Source organism: Myxocyprinus asiaticus, chromosome 12 (assembly GCF_019703515.2).
Source record: "Myxocyprinus asiaticus isolate MX2 ecotype Aquarium Trade chromosome 12, UBuf_Myxa_2, whole genome shotgun sequence".
Taxonomy (NCBI): domain Eukaryota; kingdom Metazoa; phylum Chordata; class Actinopteri; order Cypriniformes; family Catostomidae; genus Myxocyprinus; species Myxocyprinus asiaticus.
This window is the reverse complement of record NC_059355.1, coordinates 7,080,148-7,106,312: the sequence shown is the minus strand read 5'-3', so window position 1 is coordinate 7,106,312 and position 26,165 is coordinate 7,080,148. Positions and strand designations below refer to the sequence as shown.

The following is a 26,165-nucleotide window of genomic DNA, read 5'->3' as shown; positions in this document are numbered from 1 at the left end:
AATGCATCATATTAGATTTCACAGGCTATCAGTTGTCATTTGATGCAAGGATCAGTACGTTAATTTTAGGTGATGATTCTGTTCTATCTGAATAACCCATAGTAGTAGAGAAACACAAGTATTAAAACCTCTAAACAAGTACGTATTCCAAATTCAAGGTAAGACTACCATCAGCTGATTCTTTTCAGGATTAGTTGCTAACCCAATTTCATGCTGCAGTCATTTTCAAAAGCACACATACAATTTGGACATTGCAAGTATTTAACTACATAATAGAGAGAGAGAAAAAATGGAGCTCTTAAAATTAACCATATTGAACGATTGGAGAGAACGTACACCTGGAGTTTTCTAAGACTCCTACTTGTCCGTGCAAGAACAGCTTGCCATCGAAAAAGGTTTTAAGACTCCAACAGTCCTGGCATGAACTGTAGCAGAGCTGGAAGCCCTTCCTACTGGTGGAGTTCCAACCTGTTCAAGTGTTTTAACCCTCTATTGTGGGAAGATGCCTCAGGGTAACAAACCCATTTTCTTCACTTTGCAAGCACATGATGCCTTTAAGATGGCAATAAAATGGATAATGAAGGGATGGCTTTGAATAAACCAATAAACATTATGTTGATGCAGACCATGTATAAATTGGATGTACATACTCTGGAGAACTGCCTTCAGAAAAGCAATTGACACACATAGTATATTCATTTTTTTTTATTTTGTTATATCTCTCACCATATCTTGTGTAGTCTCTAAGTGTCCCTACAAATATTTAAATATATAAACAACCTATCCCTAATTTTTTTCTAATGTCGCACAGTTTTGCCTTCAGGCAACATTCCCTAAAACGATTACAACCCCCCAATTATTATTTTTCAAACATTGCTTTTGATTTTAGTAATAATGTTCATTTTATGCAAGAAAAGTTAATCAGACTTTTTTGCTTCATATTGTGTGTAATAGAGGGCTAAAAAAAATCCATCCAGTGCTTTTTCATCTATGAAGTGATGATGAGGTCCACCAGAGTGAAAAGTAGAGTGAACAAGATTCAGACAGAACATAAAAGTGTAGAGAGTCGGCTGGAGACATTTGAGTGATATAGATAGCAAAGGGTGTGTAAATGAATGGGAGAGAATGGAAATGATTTCAGTTGGCCAGTCGTATCCTAGTGAAAGTTCTCTGGAGTGTGCCTAGACCTCTGGTGATGGATGTTCAGTTTGCTGAAGGGAAATTCCTCACTGTCATGGACGTCAAACACACACTTGTCCCAAGAAAAATAGCCTGTCCAGTTTGAAGCATTACTTTGCTTCTCGATTTAAAGCTGGACACACTTTTTGACAAATAGTGGTTAACTGCTGTTCTCTCTCTCTGGTGATAAAACATTTAATTATTGTGGTAACAACTACTTGAAATTGGCTTGAAGAAAAACTGTTAGAAACTGGAAAGACTACACAGATAAACTATCAGTCATTAGTTTGGACACACCTGTCCATTATTTATTATTACTATTTTCTACATCTTAGAGAAATAGTAGTCATCAGAACTATGAAATAACACAATCTTTAGTTTTTTTTTAGTTTTGTTTTTGGCATTCCTTCAACCAGCTTCATGAGGTGCCACCTGGGATGCTTTTTTGAATAACACTGAAGGATTCCCATGTATGCTGGAAACCAACCATTTTTTTTAAAAGGTATTTTATTAAAATGTTTGTTTTGTAAAGAAGTTAATATAAAGGAACAGTTTATATTGGCCTACAAAACAAATTTAAGGAATTTAAGGACAAGCCTTGAGGTCCAAACGTTTTTGAAAACATAAGAAACATAAATCAAATGTCCAAAATGTTGACTGCTACTGTATAGAGTATGATAAGATGTAGCCTGTAGCGCAACATGAAATATAAAGAAAGTGATATTAGTCATAAAAAAAATGGGGCACATCCAAATCCCAACACAAAGCGAGATTAATGGGTAGATGTTGATTTGTGTAATATACATACTATACAAAATGAGATAAAATGCTGCAGGATGGTGCTGCTGGTGAGATGTTCCTGTTCTTTGGGTTCCTCCGAAGCCTGTTCTGTAGGCGTTAAACCTGCATGTGTGCCAGGACAATTTAGCAGAGGACTGGATCAGTCTTTTCAATCTGAGAACGCATGCCAAATGTGTACTGTCATCATAATCGGGGACAAATAACCTGCAAAAAAAAAAAAAAAAAAAACAGACGACTTGAGACAACTTGTCTGCAAAGAGTTTAAAATCTGCTTAGGGAGTTGTGCCATCCTATTAGATGCATTTCATTTTGTATTCTAAATAGTTTATGCATGCTCCCTCCCTTCCAGAAAACAGCCAGAGGCCAAAAGGGTTATTGCTCAGTGTGTAATTCTACACAGAGTATTTTCCCCATCATCCCTCGCAGCTGTCTTTGTACGCATCAGTAATGTGGGTTGCTTGGACTGTTTCACAGCTTCCTGCTGGCTAAAGAATTGGCTAGCTGCAGGAGACATATTTACTTTTGATGGGGAACTGCTGTGGAGAACCACAGAAAAACAATGGGTGACTGATTTTTTTGCACACACATAGTAAAATTTATATTACCAAAATCGACTAGTCGGTGTGTTGCCTGAATGCCTCATTGACTTATCGGTCTCAAGGAAGCCCTGCATAATTGGGTAGATTTTTGGATTCACTTGACTTTATTCTGATTGGTTATGTTTCTTGAGCCCTAGTAGGATGGGATTAGTTTCCCAGACATACTGTATGTCTATAAAGTAATTGTTAACGTGATGATTTCTGTCAATTAGAATGGGATAAGCAATGTCTTTATTGGCAAGATTGGCATGTTTTCATCACTTACACGTTGTCTTCATGTCGAAAGAGCCCTGTGCCTCGTACGTCATCTAGTTCCAACACCGTTCCTCATGGCAAGACAGTAGGGTGTTGAAGCAAAAAAAAAAAAAAAAGGCAGCAACTGGATGAGGACTGAAACTCTGTGCTTAATTTCAGTTTAAGATGCTTTCAAAAATCATACGAACAGATGGTTCAGAATCATTCCATCTGGGAAACAATATTCTGGAGTTTTGTGAAACTTGGCTTGGTTATGTTTTAAGGGCTAATTGAGGATTAAACTTTATCCTTACGTTTAAACGGATCTATCACAGTATTTATTTAGTTGATTACTTCAGCATCAATTAAGCTATTTAATTTCAGCATCATGGGTCATTTATCTATTGGGAGATGGATATGCTAAGATAGGCTTGCTACTGCACAATAAATCTTACACAAAAGTTGCCGCAAGCCTTAGGGGCGAATTCACTAAACCGGAGCGCTGCTTTTGCAAGTGGTATTTCAGTGCAAAAACCTGCGTCTTATTCACTAACCACCTACAATCTAGTTTAAGCAGGTGCAGTCAGCGCTGAAATTGCATTGCGTGTTGAGTATTTCAATTAAGTCATTGAAAAGAGATGTTTGTGTATATTTTCTATTGATCGTATCAACAGTAAATCAGCAAATAATGATCAAATAAAGGAGAAGAGATGCACGGTGTAATCAAGTGCTCTTTCGTCATGTTAAAGAGATGATTCAGGTGTCTGAATCACAGTAGTCACTCAGTGATGCTGTTCAGTCCGGCCAAAGTGTGTCAGATAATGGTGGTCTGCTGTATCCTTCGCCATATAGCATTCAGAGTTGTCCTGTAAGATCAGAATTGCGTGTGCAAAGTGCGTTCATCAGCGATTTTGTGGGTGTGTTTGCACCGTTGCCTTATCTGCATAATTCCTATAGTGAATCGGGCGCTAAACCAGCGCAGACTGCACGTTCAAATAAAGGCCTATTCACGCCAAGCCCGTTTTGTTTAGGTGCGAATGTTCATTCCAATCAAGCTTTTGTATAGGAACAATGCATTTCAATGGAGTTATTCACATCGGGTCTGACAAATCGTCTGCCTACAATTCGAAGGTTTGTAAGGTATCGGCGCTCTTTACTCATCTTACTTGTATAAATAACACAGATGCTATACACCCTGTAAACAGCTGAATAAGGTCTCAGAAGGAAAACAAAATAAATATGTTTGTAGAACGCCTATTGTATAGAAGTGAAATTGTTTTTCATTTGATTCATTACAGTGATTGATGTGTAGACCTTTCGTCTGCAGTTCATCTCGCAAATTCGTCACAAATTTGGTGTGAACAGGCCTTATCCCATGCTTTTACCAAGCCCCCTTAATCCTGTGATAAGTGGTTTGCGTTTTCATATTGCATCTTCCACATGATACGACCACATGATGAACTTAAGGTACAAGGTAAAAAAGAACCACATCCAGGAGCACTTCCATACTTAAAGCTGAAGTATGCAAAAAATATAAGTTGTTTTTAAAACAGTTTTTTGCTGACGGAATAAATCATCATTGTGAAAATATACAGCGGTTTGCCATCGCATCCCCACCGGACTCGCTGTCACTCCAAACTTAATATTACCTCATGAAAGAAAAGCTGCCTGGCTTTGGGAAGCTAACACACCCTTCTAAACTGCCTGCAGGTAATACATTTAAAGTTTACTAAGCGGATCTCTCTGTCAGATGCTTTTTCTGGGGGCTTGGTGGCCCTCCAGAGAGGTCTCGCTCTGTGCTGTTTTGATTTTTTTTTTATACGTGAGATGATGTTCTTGGTGAATTGGACCCAACTTGACTAAAACTTTGTACAGTTCTATAATAGAATGTTAGCAAGTTTTTGTTTCTTGTCAGAGATGTAAAAGGGTTGGTTCACCCCAGAAAAAGAAAATTCAGTCATTGTTTACTCACCCCTGTGTTGTTATTAGGGCTGAAACAATTAGTAGATATTATTGACAACGTCGAAAAGAAAAAATTGTCGACAAAAATATTCGTTGTCGAATAGTCATTTGATCTCATTTAACGTAACATGTGATCACATTAAACTCTAACGATGGCGCGTGAGAGGAGCATAGACCGCAGCTTGCGCCTGGTTGAGGATAGAAAGAAGACATAGCTCACAGTCCAGACACAAAACTTTCCAAACAGCTTAAGGTAATGTAGATTGCAAAATATGAGGGAATTATACAAAAATACAAAATAAGTAAATACAGAAGCGCTCTTGTTGTTAAAGCGAAGTCGGAGCTGCCGTTCCGCTTAAGCAAAACTTGCATGTCAGAGCGTCTTTAAAGGACACCTTGACGAGTCTGTGTTATATCTTTAATGCATCCTTTATTAAATTTCAAATAATAAGGAAGCAGTTCATCTAAATTAGTACAAACTCAGAAACTGGCATTTCTCTTAGGGATGCATCGATCCCGATACTGAAGCTTTTAGATGGATCAGGTATCGGTCCGACGAGCCCGATCCAAATCTGATACTGTGTGTTAGTCATGTTCGTTACTGTCAAGCTCAAAAAATGACATAAAAGAAGCATAAAAACGGAATTAAAGTAGTTCATATGACTCCTGCATTTTATTCAAAGCCACTTGAAGAGGTGTGATAGCTCTTTGAATCACAAAAGGCTGTGTTTAATAAGTAAATATAAAAAATGCACACGCAGCTTCAGCACGTCAGTGAATAGCGCTGCTCTGTTTACACGTAAACTCGCGGCTATTTCATAGCTTTCACAGTGGTGCACAATATTTGAGCGCTACTCACGAACAACACCTCAGATGTAGATGCTCAAAAGTTCGGTTCACTTATAATATGCATTTATAATGGCACTGGAGGTGTTTTATTTTATTTTTATTTTTATTTTTTTTTTAAACCAGAATTTGAATAAGAAGCAAATTAAACTACTGTGAACTTGCCTACAAACAGACACATACAGGACTTCCTGGAGAGTTTAGAATGTCAAAATAAAAGTGTGAGGGTTTAAAAGTTAAAGATGCACGATTGAGTTATATTACTATTATAATTTATTATTATTATTATTATTATTGTTATTATTATCATTTGTTTACAAATTATAATAATATTTAAGTTGAACGGGTTCCAAAAAATAACTGTGTGAATGAAAAGTGAGCTGATATCTTACAGCTAAATTGAACAAAAAAGAGGTCTGATACAAGTTGAAAACATTTTGCAAAAAAAAAAAAAAAAAAACCCGCTTCTTTTCTACTGCTGCTACATTATCCAGTTAACAAAGTTTTTCTTAATAAGCTATACATTTATATTGAAATAATGTGTAGTTAGAGGTTTGTGTTTCTTTACATATTAAAGAGTACACCCAATTAGTTCCACACAATAATGTAAAGATACTCTAAACTGATTATGCAAAAAAACAACACAGGTATCGGATCGGAATCGGTATCGGTCGATACTGAGATTTCCGGAATCGGATCAGAAGAGAAAAAGTGGTATCGGTGCATCCCTAATTTCTCTGTGTGGTCAGCGCCACTTCTATGAGTCGTGTGAAGTGCCCTCTCTGGCGAGCGCTTGATGCAGCTAGATGAAAACATGATGGCTTACGGCGTAGCGAATCATATGTGTCACGGTATGTATCTTACCGTGAAGAAAGTCGGTGATATGCAGCTCTATTTGGAAGAGAGAGTTAAAGATGGATTGAAGTGAACAAAAAGGTGAAAGATGGTAGTCTTCGGCCATTTTACACTGCAACAAAATCCTACGTTACAGTTACATTAACGTACATTTACTTTGAGCTATACTGCAGAAAAATAATTTATTTGAGAATGTTGTTTATAATATTAAATATTTAAATATTTTAAAGAATATATTTTAAATATAAGTATATTTGGACTTTTCTTCACTGGCAGAAGTATGAAAAAGTGAAAAACACTTATTCAAGATACATTCTCTTAAAGCAAGTCTAAATCTTATATGTTGCTTCTCAAGTAAATGGATCTTGTTTTAAGGATGTTTAGATTTTTTTTAATGGAAAACAAGACAACACTTGATAACAATATATTTTTTTGCAGTGATGTTTTTTTTTTTTGCTGAATTAAAGTATTTTTTTCCCTTTAATTCAGTAAATGTCATTTAGAGGTATTTTTAAAGTATGATTTTGTCCTCTTTAGTGTTAGCAAGCACGTTTAATACAACCTTTTAAGTCAAGGCACAAGCTGAATATTCGATTAAGAGCTAATGATGAAATAATAATTATATTAATAAAATCAATAGTTAGATTAGTCAATTATCAAAATAATCGTTGGTTGCAGCCCTAGGTTATAACCCCATTTGACTTTTTCACAGACGGAGAAATTGTGAAAAAATATTTTTGCTCAGTGATGTCATATAATGGCAGTTTATTGTGACCACCTCTTCAAGCTTCAAAAGCATGCAAAAGTAAAATTCAGAAGTCTAATAAATTATTCCATGAGACTCATGATTGTTATGAAAGTATACGATTAGGTTTGGTGAGAAACAAACTGAAATCGAATGTATTATTTAGTGAAACTGTTGATTAAGGTTGCTCTCCCCGAAATAGGGCGTTCAAGTGAAAACTCATTTTGTTGACATAAAAACAGGTCGACCACAGTGATAGAAACAACAGAACACAACACAGCTGCACACAAACCAGAGAATGTTGGAGAATAGATGCATTTCTATGCCCAGCCTCATTTGTTTGAAACAGAGTACTCAATTAAACCGAGAGATAGAGAAGGTGGGAATGTCTCTTCTCCATTCTGAACTGGTGAGCATTTGTGACAGACCTCCGACTGAAGAGAGCGATACCTCAGTGAAAACATTCAGTAAGTGTAACATTCTTGGCCAGAATCCATTAGTTTTTAACTAGCTAGTGAGATGCTGGCTTCAATATGCTGTTATGAGAACGTTTTTGGACTGGTGCCAGTTCATAGGGCGGGGTTACCCGGCGCGATGACAAAATAGAAACCAAGCGATCGACAGAATGTCCTGTTGCTCATCACAGCTGGTTAGGACAAAAACGCTGATTAGCATAGAAAATACACCTTTTACCGAGTGCCGTTTGCCGTCAGGTTAGGATACGGACCTTCAGCCTCCTCTGTCTATCTCATTTTGATTGAAAACTCTGTTTTAAATAAATAAGGCTGGGCATAGAAATGCATCTATTCTCCGACTACAAACTCATCTTATCAGACATATTTAGTAAGTTCTGTTCTCTGGTTTGTGTGCAGCTGTGTGATGTTCTGTTGTTAATATCGCTATGGCGGGCCAGTTTTTAGATAAGCAAAACAAGTTTTTGCTTGAACGCCCCATTTTATGAGCGGGGGCTGCTTGAACTTGCTCTCGTGCAGTCTCATGAATGCACAGAGGAGAGCAACGGTCTGTCAACAGTTTCACTAAATAAAGCATTAGATTTTGGTTTGTTTCTCACCAAATCTTATCGTATGCTTGCCTAACAGTCATGAGCCTAAATGGAATTATTTATTAGACTTCTGAATTATACTTTCGTGTAAACAATGACTGAGTTTTCATTTGGGGGTGAACTATCCCTTTTAAAAGTGATTTACAGTACACTTTTTACATTAACAGTCTTTTTGTGGCAACCTGAGATTAAGTAAAAATAAAAGAATTGGTCATAAAAAAACCCCATATTGATTGACATGATCGATCTGTATATTGGGTAGGGATGGACATGAGTACCCAAGTACTCAGAAGTGACAGCAATGATCAGTCATGAAAACGATGATTGATAATGAAAATGCGTGATGTGACATTTCTCTAAAATCGAAATTCAGTGACAACTACCTGACAACTAAACACAAACGTGTCAAAGCCTTATTTTTAATTTTGAGATTGATTACGTTTGATTTTTGTGATTTTCAGTGGTACCTTGATTGTCAACAGAGATGCCTCATAGCAACCAATGTCCCTCTCATTATCGATGTCGGTTACGGCCCTGGATATCGCTATTGGCTATCAAAAATCCCATATCATACAACCACTAGTTCATAGATCACTTTCTGTAGGGTTTAAACCTACAAACTTTGGGATCTTTTAACACTAAGCTACCACCATACACAGTCCAGGCACAATTATCCAGTAACCTTAACGTGACCTATCAAAATTGATCTATCACAGATACATTGTTTTGAACTGTAAAATTTGTCGCAAACATATTGTGAATAAACCACACAAGGTGTCATTAAACCCAGCAGATGCTCCGATACCTGCAGAGCGTGAAGGATATGAGGTCACAACTCTTCTGTCATCTCTGCCGTATGGAGCTGAGAAGTAGTAATGAACACTGAATTTCTATGAATATTTTGAAACCAGGCTCGCTGTTAGTACGTGACTTGATTAATCTCTTCTGCTTGCATGAAGGGCAGTTAGGGATGCTTGTAATTTATGAATAGCAGTAAGATATGATTTGGATTCAGCTGCTTCTGTTAAAGACATGCTCAAATTGCTGGAATTTAATGCCCTAAAATGTTTCAAACTAGCCTTTGGTACTTAGGGCTGGGTGATTATACATACTAGCTAAGTAAATTATCTCTTTTTTTTTTTTTTTTTTTTTTTTTTTCTGGTTTGTGACCGTTTTCAATAATATCTTAATATTTATGTTTTTGCTCTGAAATGACTTTGGAGGAGGAACCATTGTTTCAACCAAACAGCAATTATAGTAATTTAGTTATTTAGATTCAAAATGTTTAATGTAAAAGTATTTTTCGAAAAATAAATAAATAAATAAATTCCACACTGTTTGTCACTAAATAAACACAAGGAACACTGATATTTAATCATTTACATTGATTCACCAATGCCAATATATTACAATAGGTATATGCAACATTTCATAGTAATAAAAAGCAATATTCATCTGAAAATATTTTTCCTAAAACATTTTGGTACATGTAAAATGCCATGCAGAAACATTAGTGAACTTTTTTGAGTGATGACGCAAATAAATCATTGAGTTGATTCTAGGAAACGGACAGTTTGAACTGATTAGCATAAATCGGGGGTTTTCAAATTCTTGGACAGTAAGCCCCTCCCCCCTTAGAAAGAATAACATCTAATTCGGCAATGCGTTTAGGGTGATCAGATGTCCCAATAAAACCGGGACGGTCCCGATTTTATGAGCCGCGTCCCGACGGAGTTACAATCGGGATGCCTTTTATTTCGATAATCAGTCTTGGCATAATATTTTACGAAAATGATCATTTCTGTGCATAAAACTCGTAACACTAAAACATCCGAAATTTTACAACAAACTCACCTAAATCTCTCAGGGGGCTACTTTTCTCAATTCCCATATAGATCAGATGGAACTAGGTTAAGAAATTAACTTTTCCAGTAAGGGGCAATATTTGATTTCCATGGGCATTTTTTTACCTTTACAAGGGCATTTTTTTTTTTTTCTATTCTAACCATATAAAATGACCCTGTCATCCTTTTTTGTTATGATTTCAACATTTAATTCAATTTGAAAAATGGCATGTTTCAATACATAAAAAATTGCATGATCTGTACATTCCAAATGTACTGTATTTCCAAATATTTTGTCTATTAAAACAACATAGCCTACAAAACTAATGCACTGATTTTTGCTGCATTTTCTGCCTTTCTTGTCAAATGTGCTGCATTATGACTAATGATGGAGCGCCACGATATGAAAGGCATCAAAACTATAGCTTAGATCGCTCCAACGTCACGCGCTTGCAATGTTAACAGCTTTGTAAATTATAAACAGAAGTAATTCGTTTTATCGTGTCACTTGCTTACAGATGCGCCATATGATGCCATTTGGATGTCGAATTAACAGGTTTAGAAATGTTTATTCATCTGTAACATGTTAAGTTCAGTAACTAAGCGACAAAGCACTCCTTCACTGCACGCGCTCACACTTAACTGAACAAGTGCTCAACGCGCTACTTGACAGCTGCACGTGAGAGCAAGTATAGGTCTCTGCAGAACAGTAATTGGTGTTTTCAAATCTGTGGGTGTTTTCAAACTGGGATGGGCATTTCTACAATATCCAATGAAAGTAGGGAATCTCAGTGTAGAAATCAGTGGGCGATTCCAAACCAGGATGGGTGTTTCTAAACTAACCAATGAAAGCAGGGAATCTCAATGGTTTGAAAACGCCCACTGATTAGGAAAAGCCCATTTTTGTTTTGCAGAGATGTAAGTCTCTAAGTGAGAGAGAGGGAGAGATTTACTTGTGCATCTTCTGGAATTACAGTTTGATACAAAAACAAGTTTATTGATTTGTTTCATGTATTATGCTGCATTTCCTGCCAAAAAAATAAATAAAAATTGATACTGGCCAAATGACGAGTTGATTACTCTAACTCTAGTATCTTTTTCCCTTGATATAACACATCTACAGAGGCAGAATATTTGTATAAATGAACAAAGTCAGAGGTGTGTGGCCTTGAAATAGATTTGTGAGTGCATATGACATGTTTTGTGTGCACACTGTCGCACACGCACTCTCTGAGCGAGAGCAGGTAGATTTCATAGAGCAGCATATATTTGAAAGCGCGTGTCCAGTAAGAACGTCCACATGCGAGTGGAGAGATGTGCACTCGCGCAACCGGTACAAGGATGCGCACTCGCGTGATATGCATGCGTTCACGACATCAACAGTATTATAACGCCATAGAGCTAAGGTCTATTAAGCTGGACTATGGTCTGTTAAGACAATAATTTTCATCTATCTTCACAATACATTTTATAGTATTTATGTATGTTTTGATTTTACTTGGTGAATTTATGTCTGCACCTCCCCTGACACGCTCTGGCGCCCCTCTTGGGAGGCGCGCCTCCCAGTTTGAAAACCGTGGGCATAAATTAATTGAACTTAACTGAATGAGACGCTATTAAAACATCTTATTGCTTTCATATGCAAGTTGTTAGATGAGGAATGATTGCAAAACTAATCAAATGACACACTTTTGGAAACTAAAAGTACATTAAAATCATCACAACATTTACTATATCACTTCATTTGATATCTGCAGCAAAATTATTGCAAATATACTATATTTTGAATTTTCAATGTATAGCCCAGCCCTACCTTTGGTCTAACTTGCTTGCATGCTTCTATTTGTTTTTTGTGTTTTTTACTGATATTGATATTGCCTGCTAATCTGCTCAATATCCCAATCAACTCAGATTTTCTTGCCAGGAAGTTCTATCATGTGTCTGCTCTTTCCTCACAATTATCTACTTAGTTGATTATGTCAGCTGCTTTATTGACTCGAGTGTTTGATATCCAGTCAATGTCTGACCTTTCAAGCTCCTCCTTATCCCCATTATCTTGTTCACATGTTAAGAAGTTTTGCAGGATACCCCTGTGATGTGCTGAGATGTCTCAAATTTCACATACCTAAGATCAAGAGGTTTGTGATTATACAGGGCAGTAGAGTGTTGTTAAAGATTTCACACGTTGTGTAGTTTGATGTCAGTCACCCTGTTCAGTTGGTTAAATTGTTAGTTGTAATGACTCACTGTCAATCAAAGATAACTGAAGCAATCTTGTAAAATGGATAGTGCTTGTCCTGGATGGTGATCAATACATCATTCCAACTGTGCTTGCATTTAGCAGGTGCTTTTATCCAGAATGATTCTGCGTGTATTTACATTTGGTTTGACATTGGTTTGTGCAAGGTAAAGATGTAAGAGAGTTCAACTTTTTATAAAAACAAAGAACTGTAAATGGAAAATGTGCTTTCAGATTGGAGCCTTTATTAAGATTTGGAGCCGAGAATCAGTTCTTGTTCAGAACTGGTTCCAAAAAATTCATTTAAAAAATACTGGAATCGTATGATCTTCATGACTTTCAGTTCTGTTACGTGCAATTTTCCACCACATATGTTCAGCAACAGTGCTGCCCTCTACTGCAGTCTACAGTGTGAAACACACAGCGCTACCAGTGTAATTTGATTCCCAAACTAATGACTCTTATGAGCCAGCTCTTTTGAATCTACAGTGCGAAATGTACATCGCTTCCGGTATAGTCTTAAATCTGAAAGAATGATTCTAATGAGCCGGTTCTTTTCAATCTACAGCACAAAACATACAGCGCTTCCGGTATAGTCCGTAAAAGTATTAGTCTTATAATGATGCACAAGTTGTTGAAGTCTCAAGCGTGGAGTACAACATTAGGCTACATAACAGTCTAAACGGTCTCTGGAACTGTTACTGTTATGTAATGTTATTTCAGACCTGTAAGACTTCAGTCAGGCAGTGCAGTTACTCGCTGCTTGATCCACTCACTGCTTCACAGAATGTGTAGTTAAAGATATACACAAGTTTTGCTGTAATAAGTGAAATTTTATAAAAGAATAAATAATGAAATATACCATCACGTTTATTGTTAAAGATTTTTTTTTAAAATATATATATAGGATCAATAATTGGATTGCATTTATGTATAAATAAATTATTAATTATAATAAAATGTATTTCTGATTTGTTATATCTGCTCTGTAGAAATCTGAAATGATCTCATCCAGTGTATGAAATAGGGATGGAACAATAAAATGTTTTCTCTTCCGATATCTGAACTATCGTTATTGGCCGATACCGATCCGATACTACTGTTGTTGTTTTTTGCTTAATTAGTTTAGAACATCTATAATTCACTGTGTGAAACTGATTGGGAGTACTCTTTGTGTAAAGAAACAAACCTCTAACAATACGTTGTTTCATTATAAAATAGGAAGACAAAAAACAATTACATAAGAGCATGTGCAAAACTTTTTTTAACTAGTCTGCAGGATGCAGCAGCAAAAAAATAACAGTAATTCCAGTGAAAGTCTTCAGTAGAAAAGAAGCCAGTTCTCTTTACACATTTTAACTTGTATCTGGACGTGTAAATGGTTTCAGATCTCTCTGTCTCTCTCTCTGTTATTTATTTCATTTTAGTTTTATTTGTATATCAATCCACTTTTCAATCACACAGTAATTTTTGGAACCCAGTTTGTTTTTATTGTAATTTCTAATAATAATAATCATCATCATCATCATTTTACGATACATTGGTAATACATTTCAGTTGTAATTTCTTGAGGCTTTTATTTTTGAAAGTTCATCGCTGAGCGCTCCAGGAAGTCTGTGTTTGAGTGTTTGTTTGTAGGCTAATTCACAGTAGTGTAATATGCTTGTCCGGTGCCGTTCTCAGTGCATGTTATAGGCGGACCGAACTATTGATCATCTACATCTGAGAGTTTGTCTGGAGCCACCACATATTGAGCTGGGCAGCGCATCACGAGCCTCTGCGTGTGTTTATGTGTGTGTGTCGGCAGAGCAGCGCTCGTTCAGTAAAGCGTGGTGCCAGAGACTACTTAGCTGTGCATGCTTAATGTATTTTTATTATTAAACAGCCTTTTGCAATTCAAAAAGCTTTTGGATGACTGTAAGAGCCTGAATAATTGCACAAGCTATATGGACTAATGGTTATTTGAAGGTTGTTTATGCCATTATTTAAGTTTGACGGTAACGTCAATGACCAACATGCGGTATCGGATTTGGATCAGGCTCGTCGGACCAATATGCGATCCAGGTAAAAACTAGTGGTCGACCGATATATCGGCGAGGCCGATAAATTGGCCAATATTCTGACTTTGAATTATCGGCTTTTTAAATTTTCCTGTCTGACCGATTCTTCTTTCTTTCTTTCTTTCTTTCTTTCTTTCTTTCTTTCTTTCTTTCTTTATTTATTTTATTCTTGAGGTGCCGAAAATCACCTGCTTGCATGTGAAGTGACTGAGACATGTAAACGACCAGTCACGGTTCGTTTTGTTATTACGTGTCATTGTGTTACTACAATAATAGACTCTATTACCATATACACCGGCGCAACATGCGGTCCGCATATCAGAGCCGCGGCAGACGCGTTTGAGCTCATAATGTTAAAGTGCTCGCCTGTTTCATTCTCCCTCTCTCTCCTCAACAGTTCCCTGTAACAGTTAACTGTCTTGTCTAATGAGAAAAAGGCAAATATCAATAAAACTAACATCATATACCGTCTGCAAATATGCACATATCTCGTTTAAACAGATGTAATAAACCAACCTCACACAACTTCAGCAGATCCAGCATCCAGTTGAGCGCTCATTTATTTACCTCTAAAGCACGTATAACAGTCTCTCCTCAACAGTTCACTGTAACTTTTCAAATGATAAAAGGCAAATATCAATAAAACTTCTATTATACTGTATACCGTTTACAAAAATGCAGATATCTTGTTTAAACAGATGTCTTTCACGAACCTCATGAAAAAACAGCATTTTATTCCCGTCGAGCGCTCATCTAAAATCTTCCTCTGAAGCGCGTATTCTGTCAGCCAGAATCAAAAACTTCAGGATCAAAAGTTCTCTGATTCACAAATCATGACGACAGTCCAAGCAGGCGATCCAGGCCGTTTAAACTGTCAGGAGACTGCTGGATCCGCATGAGTGCAACTTCATAGTTGTTTCTGAAACCAGGAAAATGCTGCCTCTGGAAGCTGTATACGGTGGTACAATGAAAATAAGGTGCTTTTCAAACTGTTCGGAGACCAGTTTCCATAAGAGTTCCATTCATTCAAAACAGATGTCAGTTAAGCCATTAACAGATTAGGCAGGAATGTAGCAAGTCAGCTGCCTACGTTTTCAGATGCAGCACAAGTTAAAAGCACCTCACGTGTGCTATAAGTAAATGTCTTATGCTGCATTCCATTCAACTCAGAAAATTGGGTTTTCCAACTTCCTACTGTGAAAAGTGCAATGGAATGCCACTTGAAGTTGTTATTCGAAGTTGGAAAGTCCTGCAGAAATTTCCAATTTCGTCGAGATGCAGGTGCGTGACGTCACGCAATCATGTCAGCACCCAGGAAGATTGACAAAATAAGTGATAAACATTCACTTGTATTACATAATATCGATAAATGAGTCAAAGGTCCTACATTAGATGATATTAAAGCTTGTTTAACAAATGTTAGCAGAGTAGCAGGTGTTCAAAACATGGTAAATTATACTCTTTTGATAATCATACACCTGTAGCACAAATGCTAGCGTTGCAAATTGTTTATAAATTGGGTTGCTAGGAGACATCTCTGGTGACAGTCAGACACCTGCTAAGCTAACGGGAGCATTGCAGTTTTGTTTCCTTAAACGTCATCTTCCGAGCATCTGACAATGGAATGCATTTATGGTTGGAGATCGGAGATATCAAGTAGGAATATCCCACATCCGATTTGAATGGAACGCAACATTATTCACTATGCACTGTATGTACAATTGGTTTGATTAAATATTTTTTTGAGTAAATGCGATTGCTAATGTGGACATGCCATCCATGGTTGCTGGGCTATTGTGGGTACTGTTATTTCCTATTTCCTAATATATTAATAGTTTCTTCATGTGCAAATAAATTACTAAAATTTGTTGACTAAACAGAAATCTGAAGAAATTGCTATCTACCATTTAAAATACAATATTTTTTTTTAGTTTTGTTTGAAATTGAGTAAATATAGTGCAAAATAAGAGTTTATTATTATTATTTTTTTTAGCAATTTTATGTTTGTTATTTACTACATTAAATTGTGTGATATATCGGTATTGTATTGGCCACCCTGCTCCCTGGATATCGGCATCGGCCATTAAAAAACCCATATCTGTCAACCACTAGTAAAAACGTCAGTATCCGACCCGATACCAATCCAGGTCACTTACCGATCACTTTTTCAGCCCACCAGCCACAGTGGCAGGTGAATGCCTTATTTTACCAGCCACTCTGATTTTTTTACCTGCTACTTTGATTTTTCATATACTGTATACTGTATATATTCACGTGTAGCACGAGATATGCTCGCGCTGTGTGCGCTGTGAACTTACAGAGAATCACATGTGTATTCCTGTGTTCCTCAATTACCAGCTCATTACTGCGTGTGACTGGATCAGAGCAACAGTAATGTGCATTTTATCCAGCATATGGGGTCAATGAAGTGTCACCTAATCACTCTAAAAATTTCCCACATGCATCCAATGGACTACAAATACTAGGCCTATTTGATAGATTATTAGTGCAATATGTTTGGTTTGCACTAGTGTTGTCAAAAGTACCGGTACTTTGGTACTAAAAGATGTAATGATACCAGTGTTTCTGCAGTACCGTTAGTACCGAGTACCGACTCGTTCCGGTACCAGCGCTCAATATGACTGAGACACAACAGCTTTAAAATGCTCACATGCTTATTTTGAACGCGTGCTCTGTTACTCCTTTTACACTGAAATAGACAGTTAATCCACGTGACGTCCTAGTGTGATTTATTAATCCACTGAAGGCTGCAGTGTTAGGGTGGATGAGCTGCGTACTTTAAATGTATGTATAAATCCGACTGATCATACTCTGGAAACTCCAGACATTGAGAATCATTCACGTTGTATCAGATGACAGAGCAGAGCACTAATCCACTGTGAACCACACAGCACATGTAAACTATATATTTATATAATAAAATCACAGCATTTGCTCTTTAATCTCAACTTTATTTATATAGAATTGAAAACAACAGAGTTGACCAAAGTGCTTCACAGTAATAACATTTAAAACATAACATTTCAAAACTGCCACATACACAAACATCAGTAAAACACAAAATACAAACACTTCAAAACTGTGTCCTACATTTCATTTGTGAGACTCAAAGGACAGTGTAAAGAGATGAGATTTCAGACGTGACTTGAAAGTCTTCAATGATCACACTGGACCCTGTTTATCTGCAAAAGCGAAGCTTGCGGCAAAAACAAAACACACGTCATAATAAAAGCACGATTCAAAATAAAAGCTAAATGCTTGAAATTGAAGAAATTAAAAAATGGAATAAAAATATATTACAACTGTATAGTAAAATGTAATATTCTCTGTAGTAATAATAATAATAATAACAATTAATCAATTTATCACAAGCAAGAATAAAAGTTTGGCAAAAAAAAAATGCAATGACATGTTAAGTTATATTTTCACTTATTAAAAGTTTTAAGAATTAATTGATTAGAAACCATTTTGATGATTACATTTTAAATCATGTTCTGGAAAAATTTTATTATTATTAAACTATAATTATTAAAAATTATTATTAAAAATAACTAAACTTATGTGTTCAAGAGCACATTATAATATTAGCATATTTTTGCTGTGGTATCGAAATTGGTATAGAGAACCGTGAAATTTCACTGGTATCGGTACAGACTACTGAAATTTTGGTACAGTGACGACACTTTGTAGGTACTACTTACTTTAACTGAAACTACGTTTACACTGTGTTTCAAATGGCAGAGAAAACAGCCCAGGGCACAGCTCTGTGGAAATTTCAGCCGCTTAGATGAATCAAGGCCATCTATAAGTGGACACAAGTATGTGAGGAAGGTCAGTAATTGTGTTTCACAGTGTATAATGACATGCTTGAGGAAGTATGTCCTCCTCGTCCTGGTGTTGAGGTTTGCTTATGGCAATCTTTGTGTACGGTGTAGGCAGGATTAGGCTAGTCTTACATTCTTCCTCAAACCTGTTTAAGAAAATCACTAATCCCGGACAACAACAGAAACAAGACGTTACATGTCATGTTGCCTGCTTCCCATGATCTTAAGAATATCTAGTGCAAAATGATTCATTATGAAAGAGCAGGACTCTTGGAGGGGAAAGTATGCTTTTGGGTGCACATTGTGGAAAGAGATGTGTTTAATCATTGACCGTGGCTTACTGTGTCTCAGTTCATTAAAGTCAAAATGAATAAATGAGAGTGGAGCTTAAAAAGAAGCCAGGATGAATTTCAGATGAATTTAGTAAACTCTCATCTTGTTGATGTTCATAGTCTTCTGGAACTTGTTGTGGTTTGACTCACAGTATGGCTAGTCTCGTATATAGACTCTCATCATAAAGTCTAGGGCACATTGCAGCTTATTCTGGCCAAGTACTGCCCACTTAGACAAGAAGAGGTCGTTTGACCGATATGTAAAACAAAAAAACATTTTGGTCAGTTTGTTTCTTTTACCAGTGTTGGAGGGCAGGTAAATCTAAATTCGGACATTACTCTTTTGAAGACATAGAATACGGTTGTGCTCAGTTATCTAATTTACTTGCTTCTAGGGCCTAAATGCCTCAAACAAAACACTTGAATATCTTTTCAAGGGTATTGGCAATTTCAGCCAGTGCTTTAAATACTTGTGTAATGTGCACAACAGGACGAGATTGTTAAATGTGACGTGTTATGTCTGTGCCACTAGCACCACTGAATGTAATCGCAGAAATAATTACTTGAATGGAATGTATTTTTTTTTTTAAACAGGTTTCACAAAGATTTTTCCCATCTTCCACTGGTCGACCATACATGTAGCCCTGCCCCAAACACATGCCATTGGTTGAGCCAAAGTCGCAGTGTCAGGCTTTGTTTTGAAAGTGCCACGGTGACACAATGATTACACTTTTTGGGGGAATCAACCCAAACCTCTACGAACACGTTGGAGAAAGAATCGCCATTGGCTGGTACATTTTTGTTTTTACTCGCCAGACTTTTAACGACATGTAAGGGTAATGGTCAGTCATACTAGGCTTGGAGCACGCAATTTATTTATTTATTTTTTGGGGGGAAATAAACGCACCGAACCAGGATGTGATGTCACACGGTAGGGCTTCTAGTGTAAGTAAATAATACATCACAAATGTTAAAATATATTGTCTACTCACTTTCCTGCAACAATAAATCACAGCTTTAAAATATGTTTTCTTTGTATTGAGCCAAGATGTCAGGGTGTGAAGTTTTGGTCTTCTATTTGTCACGCGTCCTCTCGCTGTACGAATTCACTGTTCAGAGTTCACCAAGCTTGAACTGTGGTACGCAGTGTCGTATGGAATTTCTTTGCATGAGCTTGTGTTTCCGGCCTCACGCATTCAGATACGTTTGAATGGGAGTGAATGGAGCGCAAAATGTAGTGTGACCGCCCCATAATGCAACTGAAAACTGAAAAAGAAATTAAGCAAACCGAGAAGTAGGCATCTTTACATTCATAGATATGACTTCACGCAATATAGAATGCAAGACTGTACATTTTGTTTTCATATTTCACTTTTGAAAATTTTAATTACATTTTAGCTTCTGTAAAAATGTTAAAATTTCACATTCTATCAATTTTTATGATGTCATGATATTGCACTTTCAATGATGAGAAAAGCTGTGCTCATTTTTCAAAAAAAGTATACACAAGGTTGGAACCTATTAATGTAAATAGAATTCTACATATAACAATAATTTAACAGTTTTATTCCCTCATCCTTCATATGTCTTTTGATCACCAACTGACTGTAAAAAACAAAGGATATTAAGAGACATGAAATTAAAATGGAGTGCCTGGGTCTCATCTTTGGATACAAAATACACAGAGCGAAGCAACAGGAAACTTTAACTTGCATAATGTATATGACTTGCTTGTAGAAGTTGTACATGTTTTCAAATTCAAATCTACAAGCTCTCGAGTTTTGCAACACTTTTACCTTCTAACAGATGTCCAACAGGTGCATTACACTGGTCTCTAGCCATGCTTTAAAACCTAGAATGTTTCGAAAACAATCCGGGGAAAAATTGTAAACAAAATCAGTTGACGTCGTTAAATGCAATGTAAATGTAATTATGGCACATCATGGCTCAAGTAAAGCATTGGTGACACCGCGATCCACGACACCTCAGGACCCACTGCAGCCAAAAAAGCTAAATGTCCTTTAGAGTGCGCACTCTCTTGACAACATGCAGCAAAAGATGAGGCTGAATCCAGCTTCTTAATCGCCAGCCTCTTATTCAATAAAAGGATTGCAGTGCTTAAGTTCTTCTTCGCCACTACATTTTCTAGCCAGTGGTTAATAACAGACATTTTAGTTGGATAGCACGAAATTACAGGGGGCTGCAACCTACAAATGGCTTACTTATAATTGTCTCTGCATATTAAGTTAACATTTAAAAAATTACGCACTTTACATATAAGGTTCGTTATTCAGAAAGGTCTCTTAAAAACATACCTGTTTCTTTGTAGCAAGTTCACTTTCATACTGTGATGTTAAACCACTTATGTCATCTAAATATCTGTGTCAGTAATAAGCCGATTCGGCACAGACAGTGATAACAGTGAAGCTGAACATGAACATTCCAGTGTTATTAAAAGTGATAAATATAAAAATGCTGCATTTTGATGCTCTCTGGTCTCAGTATCAGGGCTGTTTGTTTCTGTGAATTTATGTGAAGTGCAGTAGAAAAGGAATGACAGTTGTTGTCATCTAGAGGTGACATGCTTTTTAAAACCCAAAAAGTCCCCCGGCTCTGTCAGGACCCGTCAGAACAGGTGTCTTGCCATCTGGGCCTTTTTTTGTTATCCGCATTGGCTTTATTCCTGTCTTTCTCCTTTGAATTTCATGTAAGATTTCACACTTTTTAATTATTATTTTTAATTACAAGTCCCAGACATCAAATGTGTCCTTGTGGAACTAAATTTAGAGTGGGTTTTTGGACCAATGAGCTTTCACTGTGGGTGGGGCTACCCAGTGCGATTAGATGAAAATAGAAACCAAGCAACCAACATGTCTTGTCGTGCAAAAATATTGATGACGCTGCTTTAGGCAAAAACATTTTTTTTTTTTTTTTGTAAGATGTAATTGATTTCTCCAATATGTCATGCCTGGTTGAAACATGGTGTAACATGACTATTAATATTATAGCATGTGTTTTCCCCTTTTCTTTAAAGTACATGCTTTAAAGAACATAAATTTAAAACTTAGAAGATTCTCTTGCTAAAGTGAAATAAAGTTTTATAAAACACAAATCCCCAATCCCAATACACTGTTTTCAGTGAACCCCTCCACCTGTTGGAAAGACAAATATTTTCTCTTATATCTCAGTTGTTTCTTCTAGACAGTAATGAGATTAAATGGAGAACAAATGGACACTTCTGCTTCTCAGATAATTCTGAAAATACTCTAATAATCAAAGTCAGGAATCAAAAGTCAGAGATTTCAGTAAGAAACCAAACATTTCATAACATCATTTATTCTAAAACCAAATTATCTGAGCATTACCATCCACTAATTGTACAGCTCTGTATTCTTACTGTGTGTGTCTACAATTATCTTATTCGTTTTTATTTCCCCTTTGGAATTTTAGAAGAAACATTGGAGACAAAGATGATTTTTCAATTAAACATAATTGAGAACTCCGTGACGTCTCTAGAACTATAGAGCAACATCTGAGCAATAACATTTTTCTCAGTGCAAGTCTGTAAAAAAGAACAAGAGTCATTTGATTGAAATCACTGTTGGTTGAAACATAGCTTGGAGGTGTTGTTTTGATTTAGACACGGAGCATTAAATTATAAACCGACAAAAAGCAGACAGACTCTGGGCATTCCACCAGATGGAGAGAGAAAGGGCCAAAGAGGGAAAGGCACAACACTAACATTCCTGTTCTTGACAAGACCTCTTCCCTTCCTGTCTGTTATACGTGTGTGTCCTAGAAAGAGGGAAATAAAGTACAAAACACTGCATTTTCTGCCCTTGTAAGTCACAAACGTGTGTATACCACAACAATCATTAAAGTCAACATGAAATCAGAATTTACCCTTCTTTTAATGGTCTGGACTAATTGTGCACAATTGTTGTCTTAATGCTTTTTTTCGTACTTTTTTTTTTTTTTTTTTATCAAAATCTAATAACTTGCCTCTAAAACAACTTTTTTCTTTTTTGGCTGGTTTCACAAGTCCGTACTTTTCAACCCTTGTCCTCCAACCACCTGACTTTGTTCTGGTATATAACTCCTTTTCACGATCCAGTCAAATTCCGATGGATAAAATCAACCCAGACTCTACATTTTTCTCATTGAATATCCTTTTTCACAGAAATGCGGCAGATTATGGAAGCAAAATGAGGTGTGAATAGCGTTTCATGTTGACTCTAAAGACCCTATAGATTTAAACTTGGAGCTTTGTGGCTTTTAGTCCAAGTGTATTAGCTTTGAGACCATCTGTATGCTATTGTACTCCTCAAAGTTTACATAAGGAAACTATCCACCTTTTACCTGAACGCAGAAGTGTTCCATGATTGAGTGATGAGTGATCATGCAGAGTGATTCCACATATGTTCTTAGTGGATAATGTTTAATGCTGGATGTTTAGCGTAATAAATTTGTAAATTTTGTAAAAAAAAAAACAAGAAAACATGACATGTATAGTGCCAAACTGCTCATACTTTATAGAGTCGTGATGACTTTTGATGATTTTTATTTTATTTACTTTTTTTGGACATTGCTTCACCTATCAAAGTTTAACGAATGGGTGGATGATGTGAAGCTATGGGCCGAGGGGAGTTACATGGAAATCAGTAGCCTAGTTATTATGACAGCCAATAACTGCACAAGTTGAGCCTACACTAATTTTTAACCCCAACTAAAATAAAAAATCGTTGTTGTTCTCCATCTAGAACACTTGTATTGGTAGTTTTTACAGTGCTTCATATGGAGAACCATAACACAGTTCAACTGCAATTAGAATTATCATGGCAGCACCCATTGGTTGAGACTTTGCAGAAAAAAATGGTGTTTTTCCAATCAGTGGGCGTTTTCAAACCGGGATGGGTGTTTTTCAACCACTTTACACGATTTGCCCATTAAATTGAGATTCATTGTTCAGAGAGGTCCTAAGTTCCGAAATGCTCATCCTGGTTTGAAAACGGCCACTGATTACTACATTGAGATTCCTTACTTTAATTGAATAGTTGAAAAACACCCATCCCGATTGGAATTCACCCACAGATTGAGAAACGCCCATTATTGTTCCGCAGAGACCTACAGTATACTTCGATTGGTTGGTCAGTAAAACTGTGGATATATGCATATAAATGCATTCCTCTGGCAGAAAAATCAGTCAAAAATATTGATGACTCATCTTGCAGTACACAGATTTTTGTCTAATTAAAAGCTCTCTAGAATGAGAGTGTCCCTCCCCCTTATACCACCTGCAGTTGACTAGCAAAGCAAATCATGGGTCATGGTTGTGATGTAACTAACGCCTATTGGCTATTTAAAAAAGAAAAATGGACACTTCGATATATCTTTCACCCAAACTTCCTGTTTCAATAGGAAATACATCAACACAGGAAGGAAAACTAGGCTCGTTAAGCAGTGGCGGGATGTGCATTTAAAGTCTAGGCCTTCAGTGTGATTCATGCCATTTAAGAAAACACAGTTTCACAATGAATGACACCCTATGCCTTTGGGCATCATACATTGTGCTAACTAGTAATACCAATTGACATTTTAAAAACACGTACACGCACGAAAGCCAGAACTTGAAACGACACTTAATGCTCAAGCAAGCCTAATTTTAACTGCAGCATGACTGTTTTGTGAAATGAACGTCTCCCGAACAGACATTCAAAAATCATAATTGTTCATATGAATCTACCAAGGAGGTCTGTAATACCTGGAAAAATCTATCTAATAATATTTGTGGTTTAAATGTTCCGTGCAATAAATGTTGTTTTGTCAGGGTACACGGTTATGCTGCGTTCCATTCAAGTTGGATGTGGGATATTCCTACTTAATATCTCCGACCATAAATGCATTCCATTCCCCAATATTCGGAACGGCAACGCTCCCGTTAGCTTAGCAGGGGTTTGACTCTCATTAGAGATGTCTCCTAGCAACCCAACTGATAAACAGTGCTGCAGTGCTAGCATTTGTGCTACAGGTGTACGATTATCAAAAGAGATTATAATGTTTTATACACCTGTTTCTGCAAGCGTTTGTTAAACAAGCTTTAATATCATGTAATGTGGAAACAAATTCATTTATCGATATTACATAATAAAGTGAATGTTTATCACTTACTTTTGTATATCTCCCTGAGTGTCGACATGTTTATGTGACATCATGCCCCTGCATCTCGACGAAATCGGAGTTGAGAATTTATGCACGAGCCTACAAGTTGTAATTCTGACTTCAAGATGCATTCCATTGCACTTTTCCTAGTAGGAAGTTAAAAAAGAAAATCCGACTTTCCGAGTTGAATGGAACGCAGCACTACTTTTCAAAACTTGATCCGACACTGAATGCTCAAGCAGCCTAATTTACACTTAGAAACCTCCTGATGTTGCTGTAACAATGCAAAAAGCACTTACCAATTTACTTGAAGTGAAAATCAGTCCTCCTTTCCTGTTTAATAAATTAAGCAATCACACGATCATGCAGAACATCTCGTGTTTTTAAATCCATAAGGATCTCTTTCTCAACGGCAATACCAGCAGTGATGACACTCGACTTGACAGACAGCTTGATTTTACGCTTTTCGCTCTTGAATTGTACATCACTTAAAGCGTGATTGCTTCACTCAAGGCCAGCTAGAAGGCCTCCACTGGGACATATCCTAAAGATTGCTTTCTACTCTTAATCTACAAACAGAGAAAAATGAAAAGTTTATCCAGTCGCATGCCCGAAGCAGCATGTAAGTTTGAGCTCAACCCACTCCATTCATCAGCCAATCTGACTTCAGTTGCTCATTCATTTGCACTGTTGAGAGATTCTGTGGAAATTCTGAAGGCCTGAGGGGGTGGAGCTCAAACTCACTTTGCTTGTAAGCATCAAGGAATAAATTCTGACTGGATAAACTTTTCGTTTTTCTCTATTTGTTTGTAGATTTAATTAAGAGTAGAAAGCAATTAAAAATACACAGGCAAAAAGGTGATTGAGAATGAAAGGATTTATTTGGCATGTTAGGCCAGCAGAGAAGGCTTTGCTGGCCCTGAGAATTCGCCACTGTCGTTAAGCCATTTCAGGGGGCTTTTATAATCCTTTTGCCGCATTCTCTTGAAATAAAACCGGACATAGTCCTTTTGCAGCTAATGTTCACTTGGCAATTCTGTTTGCATGGCTGATAGGGAAATTTAATCTAGCCCTGTGCAATTAATCTTAGACGCTTGCTTTGCTTGGGAGTCCACACGCACTGTGGTTGTGGTTATCTCACCATGACTCAGAAGTCACATCTAGATCCGTGGCCTTTGCTCGTACATGGCTGTGTTTCTCACAAGCTGTTCAAACAAAGCTTTGCAGCACAACTTGATGAAGAAAAATTGTGACAATTGTGATTAGGGATGCACCGATACCACTTTTTCTATTCCGAACCGATTCCGATATCTGAAATCTCAGTATTGGCCGATCCCGATCCAATACCCAGTTGTTTTTTTTGTTTTTTGCATGTAAAGAAACACAAACCTCTAACTACACA

General features: G+C 36.8%; 1 protein-coding gene across 1 annotated transcript in view; it reads left to right on the top strand.

The window, feature by feature from the left end:
* The window catches only part of LOC127449084 (paralemmin-3-like), an 84,969-nt gene that overhangs the window by 1,042 nt on the left and 57,762 nt on the right, over positions 1–26,165 (top strand). The window lies entirely within an intron of this gene.